This window comes from Ochotona princeps, chromosome 29, assembly GCF_030435755.1.
Source record: "Ochotona princeps isolate mOchPri1 chromosome 29, mOchPri1.hap1, whole genome shotgun sequence".
Classification (NCBI taxonomy): domain Eukaryota; kingdom Metazoa; phylum Chordata; class Mammalia; order Lagomorpha; family Ochotonidae; genus Ochotona; species Ochotona princeps.
Window position 1 is genome coordinate 14,948,319 of NC_080860.1, and position 23,727 is coordinate 14,972,045.

The window sequence follows — 23,727 nt, forward strand, 5'->3', positions numbered from 1 at the left end:
TTGTGTTTCAAACCTCCACTCTTCACTTCCAGGACACTTGGTGATTTGATCACATTCTTTTGCACTTATCAACCTAACCACTTTTACTGGTTTTTTTTTTTTATGTCTTTCTAATATTATTTATACCATCAGTTTGCCCAGAGTGTCCAATATAATGCCAGGCAAATAAGAGTCCTCATTTTATATTTCATATTCCACTTTTATTCCAATTCAGATTCTATTCATTTTTTATTTTCCACCTTACATAATTAAAATGGAGGGAAAAAAATCAATGTGTGGTTACTATTATAATCATTTTAATAGTGAGTAATATGACTACATATTTCTAAAGTGGTGCTTCAGATATATTTAAGGCAATTTCCTAAAACATATGTGTGTTTTGCTTGGAACAATGACAACAAAGATTGTTGCCCTTTACGTTCTTTAATTAGACCAGCTTAAAAACGAGAATCAGCATATGTGATTATAAGAAAACATTCCTTCTTCCAGCAAACTGCAGAAAAGGCCAGGGAATTAATGAAATGTTTAAATTTAGAATTTAAATATTTAAATTGTAGAACAGTTTTAAGAAACTGCAATTTGTAAATACACAAAGCAAAATCAAAAAGGTAAACAAACTCTTTACTACTTTGTAGTCAGCAAAGGACTTTGCACATTTAAGCGGCATATTGTTACACATTCGTTCTTTAGATCACAGTATCTACTTCTGGAGTGCTTGGCCTCCTAGTCAACTCAGATGCAGTGTGGCTCACGATACTGCTTACAATACAACCTTAACTTTGTTCAGTCCAACATATTTGGAAACTCTCAAACTATATTCATGGGATCTAAATGGATTTTCCCACTCTTACAACTGCTGTTCAGTAATCTTAACACATTCTATAATGTTATATTACACAGTCATTCCCTCAAAGAGGGGCCACTACTGTTGACAAACTATACTTATTTACTTTATTTCATGGGTATGATAACTCTGAGGTAATTTAAGATGGGAAACACCACTTAGTGTTTCTATTAAAAAAACAATTCATAACCAGAATGAATACTTAAATTATTATGAACTGTTCAGGCTTCTGTTAGTTTAAAATGCCAGCAGCTGTTTAACTCGAACCCCAGGAAGACAACAAGAACCTGTGAACGCACTCTCGTTACTAATTCATAAGACCGTTTCCTTCCACTGGACTCAGCTACCGTTTTAATATTTAATGTGTTTACAGACATTTTTCATTACCCTTTTCAATTCGCATTTCAGGTGATTCCTATAATCCAAGAGGCTATACACAGCCCAATCCAACCAAAAATAACTGTAGCTTGCATATGTCTAGAAATGCTATATTAAAGCTAAACTCTCTCTCTCCACACACACACCAAATGCCTATAAACTGTAATTATTACTTATGGACGGAAAGAAAAGATGTCTATGTTATTGGCTTCAGGTACGGATAGAAAGAAACACAAAAGTCTTACATGAGTCTCAATGAGATGCAATGCCCTGCGTGCCGAAACCCAAACTTTACCATTCATTACTTTACTGAGAGCAACTGATTTCCCTGTCTTCCTAATAATAAATAAATGAATACACACACACATATACATATACATATACATATACATATACATATACATAAAAAGTGTAACTGGCCAACCCTTTAAAGGCAAAAAATTTAAGAAAAACATTTTTTAAGTCTAAAGTCCACACACACAGCTCAAAAAGCACAATTTTTTTTTTCTTAAGGAGGAAAACTAAGAGCAGTCTTGCCTTCCACAGTGTAACTTTCTTTCTTCTGGAGATTTTTAATAGAGGTGCAGTTGAGAAGATTTAAAAGCATTTCCCGGTTCTCCGTGGTGCCCTTTCAGAACCCCCAGTGCCTCTGTGTAAGATTTTCAACAGCTAGAAGCTTGCAGCTGTATCCTATCAAGATAGCTCAGTGAGTCCAGCTCTGACATACCCCAGCTACAAACTCAAAGTGAGGCTCATCCAACTTCTGTCCAGGATCTACTCAGTCCGTGTACAAAGAGCTGCTGAATAAAAAGTTAACTGACTTCACTTTTGTGAAAGAGATGTCACTATGGAATTCAAGCTGAAAATGAAACCTAGGTTATGCCTGCTATGATTAGTAAAGCAAATTCAGTACGGTACTTGATGGCGTAAATGCTCAATGAAATCAGCCACTTGCATTATTAGACAATGAAAAACGAACGTAATCAAAGACTAACAAAATACAATATTTTAGGTTCCCTCCCTTCCTCTCTTGCTTCATAAGACAGCTAGCAGGGATGGGTGTTTGACCAGCAGGTAAGACTCCCGTGCCAACTCATACCCACCGTGAGCTCCTAACTCCAGGTCTCTGCTAACGCAGACGCTGAGAGGTAGTGGTGATGGCTCAAGGGACAGGGTTTCTTCCACCTCCATCAAACAGCTGAGCTAACTCGAGTTACCAGCTCTAAGCTTCAGTCCAGCCAAGTCTCAGCCTTCGTAAGCATTTGGGAAGTGAACCAGCTGATGAGGAACTCACTCAGTCTCTATGTGTCTCATTGTGTGTAAGTGTGTGTGTGTGTGTGAGAGAGAGAGAGAGGGAGAGAGAGAGAGAGGGAGACAGACTCAAATCTGAGGCAAAATACAACACTGCTAGCAACTGGACATTGATTGCCGTCACGACTCAAAAACAAAACCTAACTAAAAGCAAGTGGTATTACCAAATCTTAGGAGACACAGAAGTCACCCCCACAACCCTCCTTTGTCCTCTTTTGAAGCAAAGGTCAAGATGAGCTGAGACTGAAAGCTGTTTACCACAGCTTCCAGAAAGTAGATATGACAGGTTGGAGCCTATCCGCTCCTCCCTTCCCTCAACCCTGCCACTCTGGGTCCTGCTATGAATCTCCTCACTAAAACGGGTTTCACAGAAAACTTCTTTCTCTGGGAGAGGGTACATTTTGATCAATTAAGAGAAAGTATACACACTGTATGTCAAGGCAAGTAGAAGCATTGTTGAATTCTGGCATTCAGGGAACCTAGGATAGATCTCTGCCTCTCTCTCTCTCACACACACACAAACACACACACACACACACACACACACACACTGTGGTCACTGATTATACTGTGATGGAGAAAGAAGGGCAACACGGATGAACTATTAGAAACACCTATATCCCAAGAACAATGGTTTTAAGCTGAGGCTTTCATGAGCAGACATCGCAGGGAGCTGTATTACACTGGACTAGAGCTGGGATGCCTGGATTTTCACATACTTCATGATTCATTCACTTGTTCTGCATCAGTTTTATTATTAAAAAATGCTTATTCAAGGCGTATTACTAAATGACCTCATGAATTAGTATAGCGACAACTGGATTACAAAAGTAATTTTCCGTTCCTTCTTCCCTTCAATTAAAAATCCCTGAAAATCTACAGTGCCAGGCACTGTGACACAATGATGCAAAGAAACAAAACCAGGACTCAGACCTGTGCTGCCTATGTCTTATCTAATAGTAATTAATGATGTCAGATTTCAGCAGTAACAAAAACATAACTAACCATCAAGACATTTACAACCTGTTGTTAAAACTGTTAGTATTTTGCTCTTTGTTAGGTGGCCATTCCTCTTGCTAAAGAGATTAAAATAAAAACAGTCAAAGACTGAACATGTAAGAGTAAATCTTTCAGCTTGTAAGTACCCCTGGAGGCGGCGGGGGACCTTGACGCCTTCCCTTGCAACACTCCATTTCTAGTGCACAATCGCAAACCGTCACTGCACCCAACAGTAATGACCTAACACCCTACTACTCCTTCGACCCAAATGAAGTCACTAGTACGCTCACAACTACATGTGTGTATTGAAAACTTCAAATACACAGTGTGCGGACATATAGATGTGAGTGTACATACACACAAACAATGCAGACGCACTGCCTGATTTGACAATTTGCAGATACTCTGATGTTGACTTAGCGTGTGCTTAAGAGTGCTATACCTTAACACTGCTGATGTGTCTTTCAGTTTCGAGCTTTTTTATAGCTTCTGAAGAACAAATGTATACTGGGGCATGACTTTGTGCCTCCTAGTTGCTAAGTGCTCTCCGTGTCACTGAAATATCTGCTCAACAAAGTTTGCAAGTTATGAGGATTTTTACTCAATTTTACTTTTTTAGTATTTTACTTTAGAAATAACTGCAGGGCCCAGGGTTGTGGCACAGCCACTTGGGACACTGCTTGCAGTGTCAGCATCCTATTTCAGAGCATGGGCTCAAGCGCCTCTGGTTTTGATCTAGCAGCTGGCTGACGTGTTTGGGAAGGCAGTGCTTGGATCCTTGCCACCTGTGTGAGAGGTCTGGGTGGGGTCTTGGACTCTTTGGCATTGGCCTGGGCTGGTATAGTAGCAGGACAGGAGGTGGGAGATCCAACTCAGACACGTGCGCTCTCTCTTTTCTCCCTATTTGTCTCTCTCACTGCCTATTAAATAGGTGTATGTATATATATATATGTATATATATATATATATAAATGATAGAGATGGAGAAAACAGAAATGGTTCTAGTTTTAAAAAGCAGCGGCAGGGGCAGGCATTTGACTTAGCAGTTGAATGCCAGTAAGGATACCTGCATCCTATATCCCTGGGTTAGATCTCGAAATCTGGCTCCTGATTTTTTAAAAATATTTATTGGAAAGTCATATAGAGAGAGAGGGGAGGAGAGACAGAGAGGAAGATCTTCCATCCAATGATTCACTCCCCAAGTAGCCTCAACGGCTGGAGCTGTGCCAATCTGAAGCCAGGAGCCTGCTCTAGGTCTCCCACGCAGAAACAGGGTCTCAAGGCTTTGGGCCACCCTTAACTGCTTTGCCAGGCCACAAGCAGGGAGCTGGATGGGAAGTGGGGCTGCCGGGATTAGAACCAGTGCCCAAATGGGATCCCCATGCGCATAAGGCGAGGACTTTAGCCACTAGGCTACTGTGCCGAGCCCCTGGCTCCTGATTTTTTTTTTTTATATTCTTGCTAATGCAGGCACAAGGAGGCAGTTGTAATGACTCAGGTAATTGGGTCCCAGCTACAAGAAAGATATCACGCTCCTGGCTCCTGGGTCCCAGTCTTGGCCCTGGCTGCTGTGGGCATTTGGGGAGTAAACTAGCAGAGTGGGGGTGGTGCTTGCTCATGCTGCCTCTTCTTTCTCTTTCTCAAATAAGCAAATAAGCAGTAGCAATGATTTAACATGGCTTGGTCAAAAATGGAAATGGCAACAGTTTGTCAAACCCATAAACCCTTTCACATAACGGCATGTACACAAAACAACCATGTCTAATTAGGACAGAAAAGGATGAAATTGGGAAATATATTTTTAAACAATCCTAAGAAGAAGGGTACGACTCGGAATTTTATTTAATTTTTTAGTTTTCTGAGAATTAACACTCCTCATGCGAACACATCAGTCTTTTATTTGATATCTGCATATTTGATATTTGAAAACACCTCATATGCTTTTTCAGGAAGGTGCTTCACAAGTAGATAAACCTCTGCTTGCATTACTTAAAACAGCCATCAGTCACATGAACAAACCATAAATACACACAATGCTTACTATAAAAGTTACTATATTCTATATGCTGTAAGTGTGCCACTTCATCTCACCATTAAAACAAGGGCAAAGGACCAGCATCGGACGCGAGTTTTCAGTCTCGCATCAGACAGGCACCTCATGAATACATACATCTGATTAGTTTTTGCTGTGTATTTGTTTTTTTGAGGGACAGGCAGAGCTTATCCAGAACAGTACCATGCTACACAACTTTCTAGAAAGAAGGTAGCACAGGCTGTAATGTCTCTTCATGGCAGACTCTATCTTGTCACAGGTGGGTACTGGACACTTGAAATGTGGCCAATGTAACTCAGAAAACCAAACTTTAAATTATATTTTATTGAATTTCAATATTTTATCAGACAAGACTGCTGTAAAGTTTGGTCTTTTTCTTTTTTTTTTAAATTATTTATTATTTTAATTCATTAATTACATTGTATTATGTGACACAGTTTCATAGGTACTTGGGTTCTCCCCACCCCTCCCCAAACCCTCCCACTCCAGGAAGACAAATCTAAATGGGACAGAAAGTCCGATGGCACATACTGTACAAGTTAAATCATTACAGGACCTCTGCAATGAGTTCTCTATGCCTGAGTCCTGCAGTTACTGTGGTACAGAGCAGAGCACTCCAGGGCTCACAGGAGACTTGTCCCAGTTACTTTCTTTCTTTTCTTTTTTAAAGATTCCTTTATTTTTATTGCAAAGTCAAATATATAGAGAGGAAGAGAGATAGAGAAGAAGATCTTCCATCCAATGATTCACTCCCCAAGTGACCTCAACAGCCTGTGCTGCGCTGATCCGAAGCCAGGAGCCAGGAACTTCCTCCAGGTTTCCCACGCGGATGCAGGGTCCCAAGGCTTTGGGCCATCCTCCACTGCTTTCCCAGGCCACAAGCAGGGAGCAGGATGGGAAGTGGAGTTGCCGGGATTAGAAGCGGTGCACATATGGGATCCCCAGTGTGTTTAGCCACTAGACCACTTCGCCGGGCCCATGTCCCGGTTACTTTTTAACTGGTGTGCCTTCGGCCAGGCCACCAAATTCTATAAAGCTTCAAGTTGTGCTTGGCGCTTACAGAGGGGTAAGGATGACCTCAGAAGGCTGTGACTATGTTGGCTAACTGACTTGGAACACAAAGCAGAGTGGGTTCTTCCAAAGGAAAAGAAAGCTACCCTGAACTGAACAGGACTGGATCTCTTACAGGCTCACTTTCAGTTTGCCGTGTACTTTCTCGTCTGGTGGTCTACCTGCTTCCTCAGCTCACAGATATTTCTAAGCGAGTAAGGAGCTGACCGAAGAGCAGCATAAAACAAAATGAATGATTGTCGTGATCGCCTGAGCCACGGCGGAAGTTGTTTACTTATGACCATAACCTTCTGCTACGATAATGTCTATAAAGTAGATAATACATTTAAGGAAACGCATTTCATTTAAAAAACATTGTTTTTTTTTAAATGTTTACACATTGCCCACCTATTTGGGTTTATGTAATAAGTTCATTATTTGGAATAAACATTAAATGCAGGTTAAATAAAGTCCTTTGGCTTGGACGAAAAAGGAGAAAGAAGCAGAAGATGAAAGACAAAAAAAAAAATCTGTTGGTAGGAAAATGAAACACTCCTTCCTTTGAAAAATTTTATGATACGTTGATTATTAAAATTGTAACAGGATTGGCCCAGTGTGGTAGCCTCGCAGCTAAAGTCCTCACCTTGAACACCCTGGGATCCCATTTGGGCGCCAGTTCTAATCCTGGCAGCCCCACTTCCCATCCAGCTCCCTGCTTGTGGCCTGGGAAAGTAGTCAACGACAGCCCAAAGCCTTGGGACCCTGCACGCATGTGGGAGACCTGGAGGAGGCTCCTGGCTCCTGGCTTCGGATTGGCTCAGCTCCAGCCGATGCAGAGCTACTTGGGGAGTGAATCATTGGAAGGAAGATCTTCCTCTCTGTCTCTCCTCATCTCTTTATAGCTGACTTTTCAATAAAAATGAATGAACAGTCTTTTAAAAATTATCATATCAGGCTTTTCTGAGGTTTAACCCTGACACCTCCTTTAGCATTGAAGAGCACAGTATTGTCATATCAGACTATGAGTCATCCAAATATACATAGATTGTTATTTTGCTAGGTATTTCCAGTTTACCACTGACTGTTCCAGTGTCCAGTAAGAAGTTCTTAAAATGACCATTGTGCAAGGTTAAAAAACTTAAAAACTTAACAAATGTCAAATCACACAGCTACAAAATAAAACAAACCTCATGTATACTCTTTCCACAATTCCAAAATGCATTTCTTTAAACTAAAGATTTATTTAAAAAGCAAAGCACTAGGGAGAGTAAGAGAGGGAGACAGGAAGAGGGACGGAGAGGAAAGGAGAGAGAAAGCTTGCATTCACTGGTTCATTATCCGCAACAGGCTGAAGCTAGAAGCCAGGTACTCCCTCCTGGTCTCAGGGGCAAGCACTTGGGCCATGCCACCTGGGCTTCCAGGTGCATTTAGCACGAAACTGGATCAGAAGCAGAGCAGCTAGGACTTTAGTCAACACTCCACTATGGAATGCTGGTGTTTTCAGTAGTGGCTTAAGCCACTACACCACAAAGCTGGCCCCTTTTGATTACCAAAAATAATAATGTTATGCCATTTGTCCCCAAACCAGCTTTCTGTCTAGGAATTGTGTGTGTGTGTGTGTGTGTGTGAGAGAGAGAGAGAGTGTGTGTGTGTGTGTGTGTGAGAGAGTGTGTGTGTGAGACTCAACCTATGGAGGCAGAGAAATAAAGGAAAATCAGAAATGACACAGAAAATTTATGAACATAAATATTTAATCTGTACTCCATTAGCAATTGGTGATTGTAAAACAATTTTTAATTAATTGGATGGAGGAAAAAAATCATTGCATTAACCTTTCATATAAGTGTATTATTATTGAACCAAGTAGGCTACTGTACTTGCAATTCAGTTCAATGTTAATTAGATTAGAGCCATAAGCTTTAAATCAAAGAAAAACACAAGATGCCGCCAGCAAGCCCCCCAGGAAGGCTTGGCTTGTTCGCTGGCTAAATGGATTTTTTTACCTGCAATATGATTTGTTATGCTTCCTTTATCTTCCATATTTTTTCAAGTTAATTTTCATTTGCTTTTATTTGCTGATACTGTTAACACAAAATAAAATAACACTTGGGTAATCAGCAAAGAACGCATTCTTTACTTGGCAATATGTTTTACCTACTGAACTGGGAGTAACCATCCTATTTTTCCAGAAAAACACATTTCTTGTTTTCACTATGTTTTAACTAGTGTGTCTTAATGTATGCTCAAAGTACACGCAGTTTGGGTGTTATTTTAGAAGACATAATTATTTAGTTTGGAACCCAGAGCCAGAGGCCTAGATTGCCCTAAACATGATGTTCTAACCAAATCTGCAGCTGGGAATTGTTTTTCTCTCTAACGTTGGCTTTTGGTACATTCAGAATCGATTTCCTAGAGAAATGTGCTCTCAATGCTGGTTATGTCATATCATGTCTGCTAGTGCATTTTGCAAAATCAATTTTAAACTAACAGTATGAAAACTGTTAAGGAAACACTGTCAATGAGAAAATTGTGTTTTAAAAATGATTTAGAAATTCATTAAGAAGTTAAAGAAGACATACATACATATCAGGAGTTAAATAACCAAGTAGGTGTCATTTTTCTAGCACCAGAGGAATTTCCAAAGCTACAGTTTATGTAAGATTGTAAGATGTGTGTACCATCATCTGGAGTTTCTCTCCTAAGCTTTAAAAATAAACAACAAAAGAAGTTTGAAGTCTCCTGGAGCAATGGTTTTGAACTTTCCATATCTTGTGCTCTCGGTCTATGGGTGTGGTGTAGGATGTATATAAACTCATGCCAAGAAGAAAAGCAGGGAATTTCCTAAACATTCTCCAAGAAATCATGTGGCTTCAGCATGAATTCTGGGTCCTGACTCACCAATCTTCCTCCATCTCTGGAACACAAAGAACATGTGATTCCACACACATAGCCTGTCCAGGGAATGCTGAAAGACCAGAAGCAAAAATGGAAAAAAGTGAGGGTGGACAGAGAGAATGTTGGATTAGGATGCTCACGGAAGCCAACAACCAGACAAGTAAAGCAGCCTAAGTATGCACAAACTGTTTAAAAAAAAATGTGGCATTATGCCCACCATGTTGCTATATCCAAACCATTCCAGATTAATGGAAACCCACTCCTTCCAGAAAGTTGTCTATGAAAATCATTGCCATAACATGTATACACTGGGACATGAGAGCACTACTTCCACGGGCAGATGAAATTCCACCATTAATAACTCACTCATTTCCTCCTTATGGCTACAACTCTTGCCTTTTTCTTCAAATGATAATTCAATGGGAGTCCATAACATTACACCAGGGAGAAGGGTAAAGTCACAAAAATGTGAGTCCTTAAATAGCAAAGGGGTAGTTTTTTTTCCTTCTAATTAACAAACTTTACTTTTTAGGTAGTTTTAGAATCATAACTAAAAGTAAGCAGGGTCCCAGTGTGGTAACCTAGTGGCTAAAGTTCTCTCCTTGCATGCTTGGGATCTCACTGGTTCGTGTCTGGCTGCTCCACTTCCCATCCAGCTCCCTGCTTGTGGCCTGGGAAAGCAGTTAAGGAAGGCCCAGAGCCTTGGAACCCTGCACCCTTGTGGGAGATCCAGAAGATCCCAGTCTCTGGCTTTGGATTAGCTCAGCTCCGGCCATTGTGGCCACTTGGAGAGTGAACCAGTGAGGGGCAAGATCTTTCTGTCTCTCCTTCTCTCTCTGTATATCTCTGTATATATCTCTCTGTATATCTGCCTTTCCAATAAAAATAAACTTAAAAAAAACTAAGCAGAAAGCACAGAGTTGCCAGAAATCCTTTGTCTCCTCACATGTACAACTTCTTCAACCGTCCATGACACAGCACTACCGTTGTTATATATAGAGAAATATATGTACATATATTTCAAGGTAGAGAGAGAGAAAAGAGAGAGGGGGGAGGGGAAGAGGTAGAAAGGGATAGAGGAAGAATGGGGAGAAGGAAAGGGGAGAGAGAGAATGAGGGAGAAAGAATGGGAGAGGGGAGAGAGAGAATGGGGGAGAGGAAGGGGGGGAGGGAGACGGAATCTGAGAGAGGGAGAGAGAGGGGAGAGGGAGAGAGGAGGAAAGAAATAGAGATTGATCTTCTATCTGTTGGTCCACTCTCCAAATATCCTTAATAGCTGCAAGCAGGTATGGCTGAAGCCAGGAGCCAGGAACTCCGTCCAGGACTCCCATGTGGGTGGCCAGGACCTAAGTGTTTGGACCAAGGAGCACATTAGTAGGAAGCTGAATCAGAAGCCGCAGGCAGGACTTGAGCCCAGGCACCAAAACACGGGTTGTAGGTGCTTCAAGTAGCATCTTAACTCCTTGCACCATCACCTGTGCCTGGAAAATATTCTTCTATAAAAATGATACAAAAAGATTTACATCATTTTTTTAAAGATAAGCTATGAAAAAGTCCATATCTATTCTTCCTATAGCTTTAATCTTTGAAATAGTCGTGGTCTTTCGACTCCAGGTGTTTAGAAAAGCAAAGTTTGAGCGATGACATTTATATAGTTAATTTGTCAATTGCTTCAGTTGCTAGCCAGGAATAAGAGTTTCCAGAAAAAAAAATACGCATTTGGGGAAGGGACATGAAGGGCATGAAATGAGGAATTAGTGAGAGCAGAAGTAAACGCAAAAAAATATATAGATATAGATATAGATATAGATATAGATATAGATATAGATAGATATAGATATAGATATAGATACATATATGCATATATGTAATAAAACACTTGCACAGATATTTCACACATGCTTTCCTAAACAATAAAATTCTCACCCCACCTGTCTCTCTGTCTCTCTCTCTCTCACCTTCTATAATCTTTCTACATTGACACATGTGCATTTGGGTAGCACATATTACAATGAAATAAAGAAAAATAACTCTGAACACTTATTACTGCAAAAATATAAAATATTTACCTTTTTCTTTTCCTAAAAAGAAGTATTTCCAGTTCTAAGCAAGATGCATCAAGAATACTTCAGCCAATCTTTTTCACTAATTACAACTCCATCCTAGAAAGAAAGACGTTGTGGGACAGCTGTCTGAGGACAGGGAGGAGTGAGTGGTGGCAGGTGAACCAAACAAGGAAGAAGCACAGAATTTACAGTAGTACTTCTGTTTTCTTTTCCTTCACAATTACTACCACTCAACTTGGCTTCCAAGGCCTCGCAAAATCAGGACATGCTGTGTGCCAACAGAACGCTCTCCAAGTGGAGCCTTCTTCCTTCTAGTCAAAGAAGTAAGAAAAGGAACTCCTAAAGGTCAGAAAGAATGAAAAACAGAATCTTGTGTTTTTTCAACACTTCGCATTCCATCCCAGTTCGCACCCTAGCCAAGTCAACAGTAGCAACCCTGACAACAGAGGAGGCTGACTGCCAAGGTAACCCTTTTCTCTGACCGTTGGAGCTGCTGTGGTCTCACACAGGAAAAACACTTTTCCCCTCTCCCGCCTACTCCCCCCTCCCTGTCTCCCTACCCTGTCCTCTCTGCTTTTTCACTGCCTGATGCCTCAAACAGATGTGAGTACAAGCTGGGCAACGTATGGGAGCACATGGTGACGTCCTAACTTGGGATCACAGGATGAGAAGCAGGGACTTCCCGGGAACAGAAAAGGTGTTGGGGAGATCAGATAATGGAAGCACAAAATCCCAGGAAGTGGTGTACGGGCCTGACTGTAAATAGCACTCCACAGGTTTCGAGCACTGAAGCTCAGGCAAGGTCACCACCCAGGACTAGCCAAGGAGTGGTGCAAGAACAAGACCTAGCAGAAAAAAATCACATCTGAAAACTTACCCAGCCTCAGAACTAAAGCTCCTCCGAATTTCCAATGTGGGTACAGGGTCCCAAGGCTTTGGGCCATCCTCCATTGCTTCCCAGGCCATTAGCAGGGAGCTGGATGGGAAGTGAAGCAGCCGGCATATGAACCAGTGCCCATGTAGGATCCTGGCACTTGGAGGTGGAGGATTAGCCAACCAAGCCATTGCACCAGGCCCACAGTCACATATCTATTACATACACCAGGATACATATCTGTTATATATATATATATATTTTTTTAAAAAACCCTGAAAGCTTAATGATTAGAAAACAAAGATCTCAATTTTAAAATAGGCAATAGATTTCAACAGACACTTCAACAGAGAGAATATTCAGATGGAAAAGAAACACACAAAAAGATGTCATTAATCATTAAAATAATGCAGATTATGGGCCCTGGCACAGTAGCCCAGCAGCTAAAGTCCTTGCATTGCACACACCGGGATCCCACATGGGCACCGGTTCTAACCCCGTGGCCCCGCTTCCCATCCAGCTCTCTGCTTGTGGCCTGGGAAAGCAGTCGAGGACAGCCCAAAGCCTTGGGACCCTGCACCTGCATGGGAGACCCAGAAGAAGCTCCTGGGTCCTGGCTTCGGATTGGCGCAGCTCTGGCCATTGCAGCCATTTGGGGAGTGAACCAGCATATGTAAGCTCTTTCTCTCTATCTCTCTCTATTTGTAATTCTGCTTTGCCAATAAAAATAAATAAAGCTTTAGAAACAGAATAATTATAATGAAAATTCAAGGGGGAAAATGCAGGCAGAAAACATAAACAGATACAAAATGAATAGTGAAAAGTTTAATAAAATATGTTTTGCAAGAAAAACAATCGTGAAGAAGAGATGTTGTATTGAGAAACATTCTCATAAGATAAGGTAACTTTCAAGCTATGAGGTAGTGACATGAGTCAATGGAGGAAAAAAAACTGCGAAAAACCTTGGCCTGGTCCAGGACCACGGGCAGTGTTCTCACGGGATTCAAAGAAGCCCAGGGAGTGGGAAAGAAGGACACAAGATGAGTCATTTAGGACCCAAGAACAACCTTGGAAAGTAGGCATTACTAGCCCTGCTTTTAAAAAGAGGAACCTAAGTTTAAAGAGATAAGAACACTCACACAGTGTACTGATTCTCAAGTGTAAGTAACCTACAACATGCAGTTACTCACACTCTGGCTATGCCTTGTCCTAAGGGCTAAGTCTCCTCTAAATCATGAACACACCATATATACGCACACGTGAGTACATAAAGCTTAAAGAAAAATAAGCACAGAAATCTATTAAATATGACCCAAACGTCAACCAGTACGGTTGATAGATGTTGTTTTCCCTGTCAGAGTACACCCCAAGATCTTATGCACTTCTAAATAGTCACATCACACTACTGAGACGTGTTCAGTAATTACACTATCATCCTCATTATATCTCTATTACATCTTGGTGCGGGACTTTCTCTGAATCATGAGTTAATATGGCTTCCCCCTCTGCAACCTGAAAAGAAATGGTTTGTATTTTGTAAAAACAAGGTCAAGAGAGGTGAAAGTTCACACAGCCTTCCTCTTCGCACATTGACTTTGCTCTCACAGGCAGTTGTGGTTTGTACATATTATTTACACTTTAATCCTGAAATGTTCTGTGCCAGGGACTCAGGTTTCCCACTTGACTTCTTTGTTTTTGTTTTCTTAGGTAGTTATTTATGTGACTGTCCTCCTAACTAAATGGACCAATCTGGGCATAAACCATTTTCTCATTTTCTCTGCCTCTAAGAAGGAATGGTTTATTTCAGTGCTGCAGATAACATCTTGAGGTCTCAGGAGGATGACAAATTGAAACCGTCTCTTTCTTGCCTAACATTTCTTACCCAAGAGTCAAGTGATAATGTTGAGGAACAAATCTCTCTTCTCTTGACAATTTGCCCTTATTTTCTTAATAGCTCTGCTAAGAGTCAATGAATTTTAGTTTGCTTAAAGCCTACTTAATGCCTGCCAACAGAGGCAGGAAGCTTTCATTCATCAGTATAATAGCACTATTGGTGATGCATTCCCATCAAATTATGACAGCAATTCCAAAAAAGAAATAGCAGGGATGGGGTAAATGAATTGTATCTCAAAAAAAAAAAAAAAGAAAAGAAAAGAAAGAAAAAGGAAAAGAAAAAAGCCCATCATAACAGCACAGTAGCGCCCATGTACCTAGAAATTTAATAAACTATTTTGATGGAGACACATTCAGAAATATTATTCAGGTATAATATCAACATAGTTTAAAACGACCTAGTCACTAGGATTACGTAGAGTTCATGAAAACACTTGAAAATAAGTGCAGCCACCAAATATAACTTTGTAACTCTATTAAATAGATCCACATCTTAATATTGCATCAAGAGAGTACCAGACCACTGGTGCCAACAATGGCCAGAGAGCTCCAGACCGATGGTCCTTATTGACCTGCCGACATGTGATTCCACTGTGCTGTCGGACTGTGGTTTCCATATGGCAATAATGTAATTCTGCACTTTTCTCAAACATCACACATTGCTAATACTGCTCCCTTTGTCATTTAAGTTTTCTTTCTATAAAACACATAAAATAAAAACCTATTTCTAGTGCTTGTTGATAAGCTTATAATGATGGCCTCAAAAACCAGGTCATAGTTTTCAAGAAAGACATCTTTGGTGGTTTTGCTATAATTGCTTCACCTTTCATCAGGAATATATTTTCTGCCTAAGATGTAAGCACATATTCAGTGCTTATTGGAATTGTGTTCTAAAAGTTCATGTGAAGTTTGTTGTTTTGGGATTTTTTTAAAAAGCATTTTTTCATTACAAAGAGAAGTTAAATTCTCCAGCCAAAATTCACAATGACCTTGACCAGACAAAACAACACTGAATTACGGGTCCAGCACAATAGCCTACTGGCTAAAGGCCTTCCCTTACACACGCCGGGATCCCATAAGGGTGCTTGTTCGTGTCTCCGTTTCCCATCCAGCTCCCTGCTTGTAGCCTGGGAAAGCAGTGGAGGATGGTCCAAAGTCTTGGGACCGTGCACCCACGTGGGTGACCCAGAAGAAGCTCCTCCTGGCTTCAGATCAGCTCAGTTCAATAAATAAATCTTTACCAAACAAAACAAAACAGTGAATCAGAGAACTAATAATACTATAGAAAAAGAGGAAACAGAATTGACACTCGCTAGTAGGTTACAAACATTTTCATATAAATAATCTTAGTTCGTGTTAGTAATCAAGTAGGAGAAATTATTACGGCACCCTTCACAAGTACAGATCATGTGGATGATAAAGTTTCAGTAATCTGCTCAGTGTAACAGCTTGTGACAGATTCCAATCCAGCCACAACTCCACCCCTTCACCGTGCAGCATCTCTTTAAAATACCATTTATGAGGGAGTCTTTGGTCCATGTTAAAAAAACGGGAATGTTAGGAATATGTTTCATGATTTCAAACGTGCTGGAAAGCAGAGACAATGTCTCTTCATCTCTGTATCTCTAATTGGCGGATGAGTAACAGAGAGTCGGTACTAAAGGAACATTAAGTAAGTCAATGAATGAACAGATACACAATGAATAAGAAAGTGAATATCAATGAATTAACAAATTAGCAGAAAATCAGTTTTCTCAGAGGCAGTGGCTATTACATAATGTGGCCAGCGACACAGACTGAACTGAACATTCAGCGTTACAGTTAAGAAGCCATTGTGGGGCCCGGCGGCGTGGCCTAGTGGCTAAAGTCCTCGCTTTGAACGCCCCGGGATCCCATATGGGCGCCGGTTCTAATCCCGGCAGCTCCACTTCCCATCCAGCTCCCTGCTTGTGGCCTGGGAAAGCAGTCGAGGACGGCCCAATGCATTGGGACCCTGCACCCGTGTGGGAGACCCGGAAGAGGTTCCTGGTGCCCAGCATCGGATCAGCGCACCGTCCCGTTGCGGCTCACTTGGGGAGTGAATCATCGGAGGGAAGATCTTCCTCTCTGTCTCTCCTCCTGTCTGTATATCTGACTTTGTAATAAAATGAATAAATCTTTAAAAAAAAAAAAAAGAAGCCATTGTGGATATCCACAACATTTTTTTTTTTGAGTGCCCAGGCTTGAGTCTTCTGAACCCAGTTTCCTGCTAGTAGGCACCCTAGGAGGCAGCATTAAGGGTGCAAGTGGTTGTGCCCCTAAAGAATCCCAGATTTAAGTACTGGCTTCTGGCTTTAGCCTGGTCCAGTCCAACCTTAGCTGTTGGAGGCATTTAGAAAGTGAGCTGGGACTCCCCTTGTGGCCACCTGGGAAGTGAATCATCGGACAGAAGATCTTCCTCTCTGTCCTCCTCTCTGTATATCTGCTTGTCCAATAAAAATAAATAAATCTTTAAAAAAAAAAGAAAGAAAGTGAGCTAGGATATGGAGGGGTGCTCTCTCTCTCTCTTTGCATTTCAAATAAAGCCTAAAAATAAATACTTATTACCTAAAGAACTGTATCTCATATGTGTGCCTTCTCTCTTTTCCTACATACACAAATCCAACCACTTTCAAATTCATCATGTAAACTCAATGTCTTTCAAAGTCTCACTTCTTTCTTCCTACTCTTCCTTCCTTCAATGCTGAAATCCAGAAAAAATAAATCCATATTTACATCTTTTATGTGGCCGAGCGTGTTCCCCAGCCAGGACAAATATGAATTTAACCTAGGAAGCTTTACCCATAAGGCTTTTGGATCTCTGAGTTTGAAAAAGACACACTACCCCTTGGGGAGAAATTATCTAAACTAATATCGACGAAGTAGATTTATCCTGTCCAGAGGAAATGCAAATGGAACTCAGTTGTATCAACTTTCTGAAACTACACTTCTAAAGCAAATTAAGAAACCTATTTCAAGAAATAGGTCTGAAGGAAATGTTGGCTGACACTTGCAAATGAGTCTTCTACAAAGAAGTCGCTCTGATTCTGTGGCTTATCATTTCAAATGGTCTTGGAGATGAATATTCAGATCTCACATTAATTTTTAATGTGATAGAATCCCAACTGCTTAAAAAGTAGGTTCCCCTTCATAATCTGTCATCCTCTCTACCTTCTTTCAGGACACATTAATTTTTTAATAAGCTCTTTTAACTTAGCTTCTAGGATCCTTAGTTCTTAGCTTGTAGTTTTTCACCAATACCAGTTCAAAAACAATACCCCAAACCCCCTAGTTTAATTGCTGTCTTAGGTAAAGAATTCTTTGTTAGTTATAGAATTATGACCATAATTAAATAAGAGTCTAGAAGTAACAGAAATATAGCTTCTGGATTTCTCACATTATAGTCCTTGAAAAACGTCAAATCAATTTGTTCAGTTGAAATGAATCTATTTAATATCTTACACTAACCATGCTAATTATTTTGAAGATTATGCTGAAATAATTAATGGCAAATGTTAAACTACCAAATATCCTGCAATATTGATAAGCACTCTCCAAAGACACAGCTCAGTAGTTTCAACGTATACGCTTGGCGAAATAAGACAACCAGCAACGCTTTGAAGAAAAAAACAACAAAATTTTCATTCCCTTCAGTACAACTGGCTCAGAGCACTGAAACAGAAATAGTTGTTTTTAAAACATACTTTATATCCACATTTAAATGCCTAATTAATCCTAATAATTAAATGCAACCCACTAACCACTTTCTTTGAGATCTTTTTTCTTTTTTTCCCCATAAACTCTGGAATCTAATGGAAATCACTGTGTCATTATGGCTAGGGTAATAAATGCCTATTGGTCAATAAGCTTTGAACCTTAACAGGCAGTTAACTAATTCAGTTGGAAATAAGACCAATAGTTCTAATGGCCTCTAATTTCACTGCAAGAGTCCCTCCTTATGAACTATAGATGGTTTTTCATGAGCTCCTCCTACAACAGAGAACAGCAATTTAAATGTAAAAAACACGCATTGGAAATTCAAGTGCTTATCCTAACTTCAGGAGCCACAGAGACCACAGAGGAGAAGAGGTCTCTCCTCCAGAAATATTGGAGTGCAATAAAGCAGAGCCAGTGCAAACATGAATAAAACGATTTAAAATTACAACAGCCCATTTAGTCCATCTGAAAATCATTCAGATTTCCTTTTGCTTGTTTCAAACGGTATGAATTAGATGTTTCTAACTCAACAGAAAAGTAACCGTTGTAATATTGCTTGTAATAACAGAAAGGGAGGTTGAGAAACCTGATCCCGGACCGCTTCCTGCCGGCCTACTCGGCCTCCCCTGAGAGTGCAAGCCTCTTGATTTCAACGTAAATAGATATAACTTAGTGTACAGATATAAGCACACTTGAAATCAAAATAGTCTGGGAACAGCAGCATCCGCTCACACCGGATCTGTTCAGCTATTTGTCTCACACTGTGACAGCAAAGCAAGCTTGTCAAGTGATGAGGTAAGAATGTCCTTTGGCCCTGTGGTGCCGCTGAGTGACTTCTATAGGGAAATGAACTGGATTGTGCTCCGCCAGCATTCTACCCTGCCTAGGCATTTTGTCTCTCACCGCTCCCCGCAAGCTACACCTATTTCTAGACTATCTCTTAAATAACAAATGTGGTTTCCTTAGTCCAAACAAGGAGCATTCTGCATATCAAATTTTTAAAAACTCTTCTAACTTAGTATTGATTTGCTGGTATGGTAATAAAAGCAGCTAAATAAAAATGCAATAGTATCGCTTTGTACTGAAGTTTTAACAAATTTAAGGAAAATAAATCACTTATGCTTTCTAACTTTCAGCTTAATGAAAATCAAGCTTCCTGTAAAGCCTCTAGACTAATCCTCCTGATGACACAGGATTAGAAGTAGAAAAATCCTGGGCTGGTCCTAGCCTTGTTATTAACAAGACAAGGAACCTTAATTACTTTTCTTCTCTGCGGGGTCTAAGTTGTATCATTTCTAAAGTTAGGGTACTAAGTGACCGCATAAGGCTCTTGACAATTGTAACATTCTAAAACCATGAAATGGGATCTTCTTAAGAATTCCAGATTCACTAAAGCTTGGAACCTTGCGATGACCACACACAGTTTCATTTTAACGTCAACTTTCCTTTTTTTTTTTTTCAGACATCTCTTTTCCTAAAAAATGAAAAATCTAACATCAAAAGCTCTCATGAGAAATCTGGCACCACAATCCCCACAAAAAAGGGCAGGCTTTTTCCTTTCAAAACACAGGTGCCACTGGCAAGAAGGGTGTGAGCCAGGCTATTTCTTTCCATGTGTTAATGAGCCAGCTATTGCCAAATGGAACTCGTTCCTTAATTCCAAACCAGCCAACAGCATTTTTTGATGATGTAAAATGACAAAGTCCTAATTAGAAGGAACCCAATCTGAGTCACAATTCTCATTAATTGAAGTTACCACAGTAATTATTAACAAGTCACATTATCATCAGACCAAAGAAAATGTCAAAATGGATTTATGCACATGGGAGCCTCCAATAAACAAGGTCTACAATTAAGGTCCTTTATGAAATGACCAAAGTAGAGAAAATAGCATTTTACAGATTAAATGAATGTTCTCAAAGTATCATATTTTTTGTGTTCAAATGTCCTCTTCCAGCATCAAATATATCCTCAAGTACTGATATAAATTAGGCTGCCAGGAAGAGAAAATATTTTTATTTAAGTTCCCGAAGAGTCCCACAGGCAGCATCTTGGAGAAGGGCTAACTCAATCCCGAAGACGATGATGTCCTGAGAACCCTAAGCTGCCTCTATCCCTGAGGTCAAAAGGGGTCTCATCTTCCTTGCAGGTTCAACTGGCTAATTAAGATGGATGAAAGATAAATGCGAAGGGGAATCGTGGGAATCCAAAAACCGATATATCAAAGACAAACACTCACTGCCAAGTCATGAGAACATGGATAAATTCCTTATTTCTTTTGGATTTCCTGATTCTTTTCTTACAAGTTTCTGCCATTTTGAACTAGCTCAGCTTGTATGATGAGGATATACAATGCTGTTGTCTTGGTCAGGCCAGAAAACTATGTTTTCAGTGTTATGAGTAACATGTTATCGTAATGGTTCAACAACAGGTAATATTACTTAAAAGTTTACAGTTCAAGATGATATTTGGACTGCTAAGAACTTCATGCTCATACAACTTTTGCATTCATTAATCAAATAAATATTTATATTTCTCGACCTGAAAATACAATAAATAAGTTTAAAATGTCTTACAGATATTTAAGCTATATCCATTATTTTTTAATTAAGTCTGTATTATTATGATTAAAGAATATATGTTCATTCTAGGAAGGTAAGTAAGAAATATAAAAGCATAATATAAATTTAAATTATCCTTTAATCCTTAAACTCAGGCACCCTCACTTTCATTTCTTTTACATGTTGCCATTATTTTTCTATTCAGACATACACCATTTTATAAAACTTAGAATCCCTCTAAATTTTCATTTTTGGTCTAAGTTGCTCTAAAATAGGCATTTGGTAACATAATCCCCATAGCTACAAAAAGGACAAAGCAGGATGAATTTATACTACATAACGTTATCCATATCCTACGCAAAAAAAGCATGGATAAATACACAAACATATGTCCATATGAAAGAGTATGTGTGAGGAGCTTAACTTTCACAGACATCCAATCAAATTTATATTTCTGAGTTAAAAATCATACCACAGTTCTACCAAATAAGTGTACCCTTTTAGGGTGCATTACAACTATACAATGGAGACCACTTGATAAAAGAACCTAGAATGGCCTTAGAGCATAAACTGTCATCTGAGAAATCAATCGAGGCACAGCAAACCTAGACTACAAGTTTTTCAGGTATATAAAAACAAATTACAAGCATCTTCTAGTTGACATCTGCCTCTGCTGCTGGAGAGTCAGGCTGCTCTCACAGCAGTGAAGGGGAAAGGAGTCCTGTCAGTACAACGCCGTATAGCTGGTGGCAGATGAGAATGCTCACAACACAGAAACACACACACACACAATCCAAAACCACACCTCACAAGTGATGCTACAAAATGTATAGACTCACATAGTAGTGAGAACTATCTCCAGAATGGGATGAAATACAGTAAAGATCAGAGCGAAAAACCTGGGTGGAAAAGTCAGATCATCTTCAAGAGTTTCCAACGCAAAGAGATAATAGCGTCCTCTAACGTAAGAATGTCTGATGACTGTTTTTCTGTGCGTAAGTGGATCCTCTGTCTGACAGCTGAAGAGTGTGCACTGCAATAGCACAAACACCTATGCACAGCTCCTGAGCCTGTCATGTTTGCAGCAACATTTCCATTCCTCTTTGCAGTCTGCACACCTGATACAGCTGTTCTGCAGCTTTCAAGTGCTGGTGTAAGACCAGATTCTACCTATTTAAAAAACTGCTTCAACAGTAAAAACTTGGGACTGGCCAAATATTCTGGTATTTTTAATTTCCTAGAGAACTTGGAGAAAAGACAAAAAAAGGGGGGGGGATTCTTTATTTCAACATTAAAATGTACGCTCTTGCTTATAACAACATATGTACAAATCCAGTTTCTCTTCAGCAATCTCATACAATCCAACAGGAACAAATAGCGTTTATTACTTTAAAACAGATTCAATCTACACGTCTTTTGACACTTGGTCCATACCTGTGAAACAATGTGCTAACCACACAGATACAAACTCTGTGAGCACAAGTCCAGGACTCCTGTGATTTCTCACTACACAACACAGTATTTCAGCTGTGTTAAAAACAGCTGCCTTGCACTGGTGCTATGACTCAATAGCTAATCCTCAGCCTGCAAGTGCCAGGATCCCATATAGACACCAGTTCATATTCCAGCTGCTCCAATTCCCATCCAGCTCCCTGCTTGTGTCCTGGAAAAGCAGTTGTAGAACAGCCCAAAGCCTTGGGACCCTGCACCCACGAAGGGGATCCAGAAGAAGCTCCTAGTTTCTGGCTTCACATTGGTTCAGTTCGGGCCCTTCCAAGCATTTCGGGAGTGAACCAGTGGATGTCTGTCTCTCCTTCTCTGTGTAAAATCTACCTTTCCAATAAAAATAAATAAATCTTAAAACAAAAAGAGCGTCATTAGTCACCACCACCACTAAGACATCCACATCCCATATCGGCTGACTGGGGTTAAGTGCCAGCAGCACTCAGTTCATTTCTGGCCAGTGCCCATCCTGGGTGGCAACAGGTGAGGACTCTAGTAGCTGTGTCCCTGCCTTCCATTTGGGAGAAAAAGTCAAGGACTGGTGCAATGATACAGTGCGTTAAGCTGCTGCTTGGGATACCAGCATATTTGAGTCCTGGCTGCTCCACTTCCAATCCAACTTCCCACCAAAGATGCTGGGAAAGCAGCAGATGACAGCCCAAGTACTTGGCTTCCTGCCACATAATGTGGGATACCTGGATAGGTGTTCCAGCTTTGGGCTGGCAGAGCTTGGTCGTTACAATCCTTTAGGGTATGAACCAGCAGATGGATGATCCCTCTCCCTTCCTCTCTCCCACTCCCTTTTCTCACTTCTTTGTCTTTCTCCTTGTCTACATGACTCTAACTCTCAAATATATAACTAGATCTTTTATAAAAAGAAATAAGAGAGAGAGAGAAAGAAAAGAGAAGAAAAATTAGAGGCCAGTGAAGTCATGTAGTTGGCTAATCCTCTGCCTGTGGTGCTGGCATCTCACATGGGTTCTGATTTGAGTCCTGGCTGCTCCACTTCCCATCCAGCTCCCTGCTTACAGCTTGGGAAAGAAGTAGAGGATGGTCCAAGGCCTTGGGCCTCTGCACCCACATGGGAGTCTTGTTAGAAGCTCCTAGCTTCCTGTTTTGGATCAACTCAGTTCAAGTCATTGTAGACATTTGGGAAGTGAACCAGCAGGTGCCAAGATTCCCTCTGTAAATCTGCCTTTCAAATAAAAAATTTTAAAAAAAGGAAAGGAAAATTAACTTGAAGCTGTGTATTAAAGAATCATTGATCAGAGAGGAATAATGAAACTAAACTCCCTTATGCAATTAAAACAACCTCTGCCCAGCCTTTTTCAACATGGTGCCGAAGATAAAGCAGGAGACTCCTGCCCCTCCCAAAGCCGAAGTGAAGGTCTTGAAGGCCAAGAAGGTGGTGCTGAAAGGTGTCCATGGCCAGAGCAAGAAGCTCTACACGACACCCACCTCCCAGCGGCCCAAGACGCAGCGCCTGCACAGCAGCCCAAAAACCCTCGGGACAGCGTCCCCAGGACGAACAACTTGAATGCTAGGCCATCATCAAGTGCCCCCTG

General features: G+C 40.5%; 1 protein-coding gene across 3 annotated transcripts in view; it reads right to left on the minus strand.

The window, feature by feature from the left end:
• Nucleotides 1–23,727, minus strand: part of TTC28 (tetratricopeptide repeat domain 28) — a 502,210-nt gene that overhangs the window by 241,616 nt on the left and 236,867 nt on the right. The gene's annotated exons all lie outside the window — the stretch shown is intronic.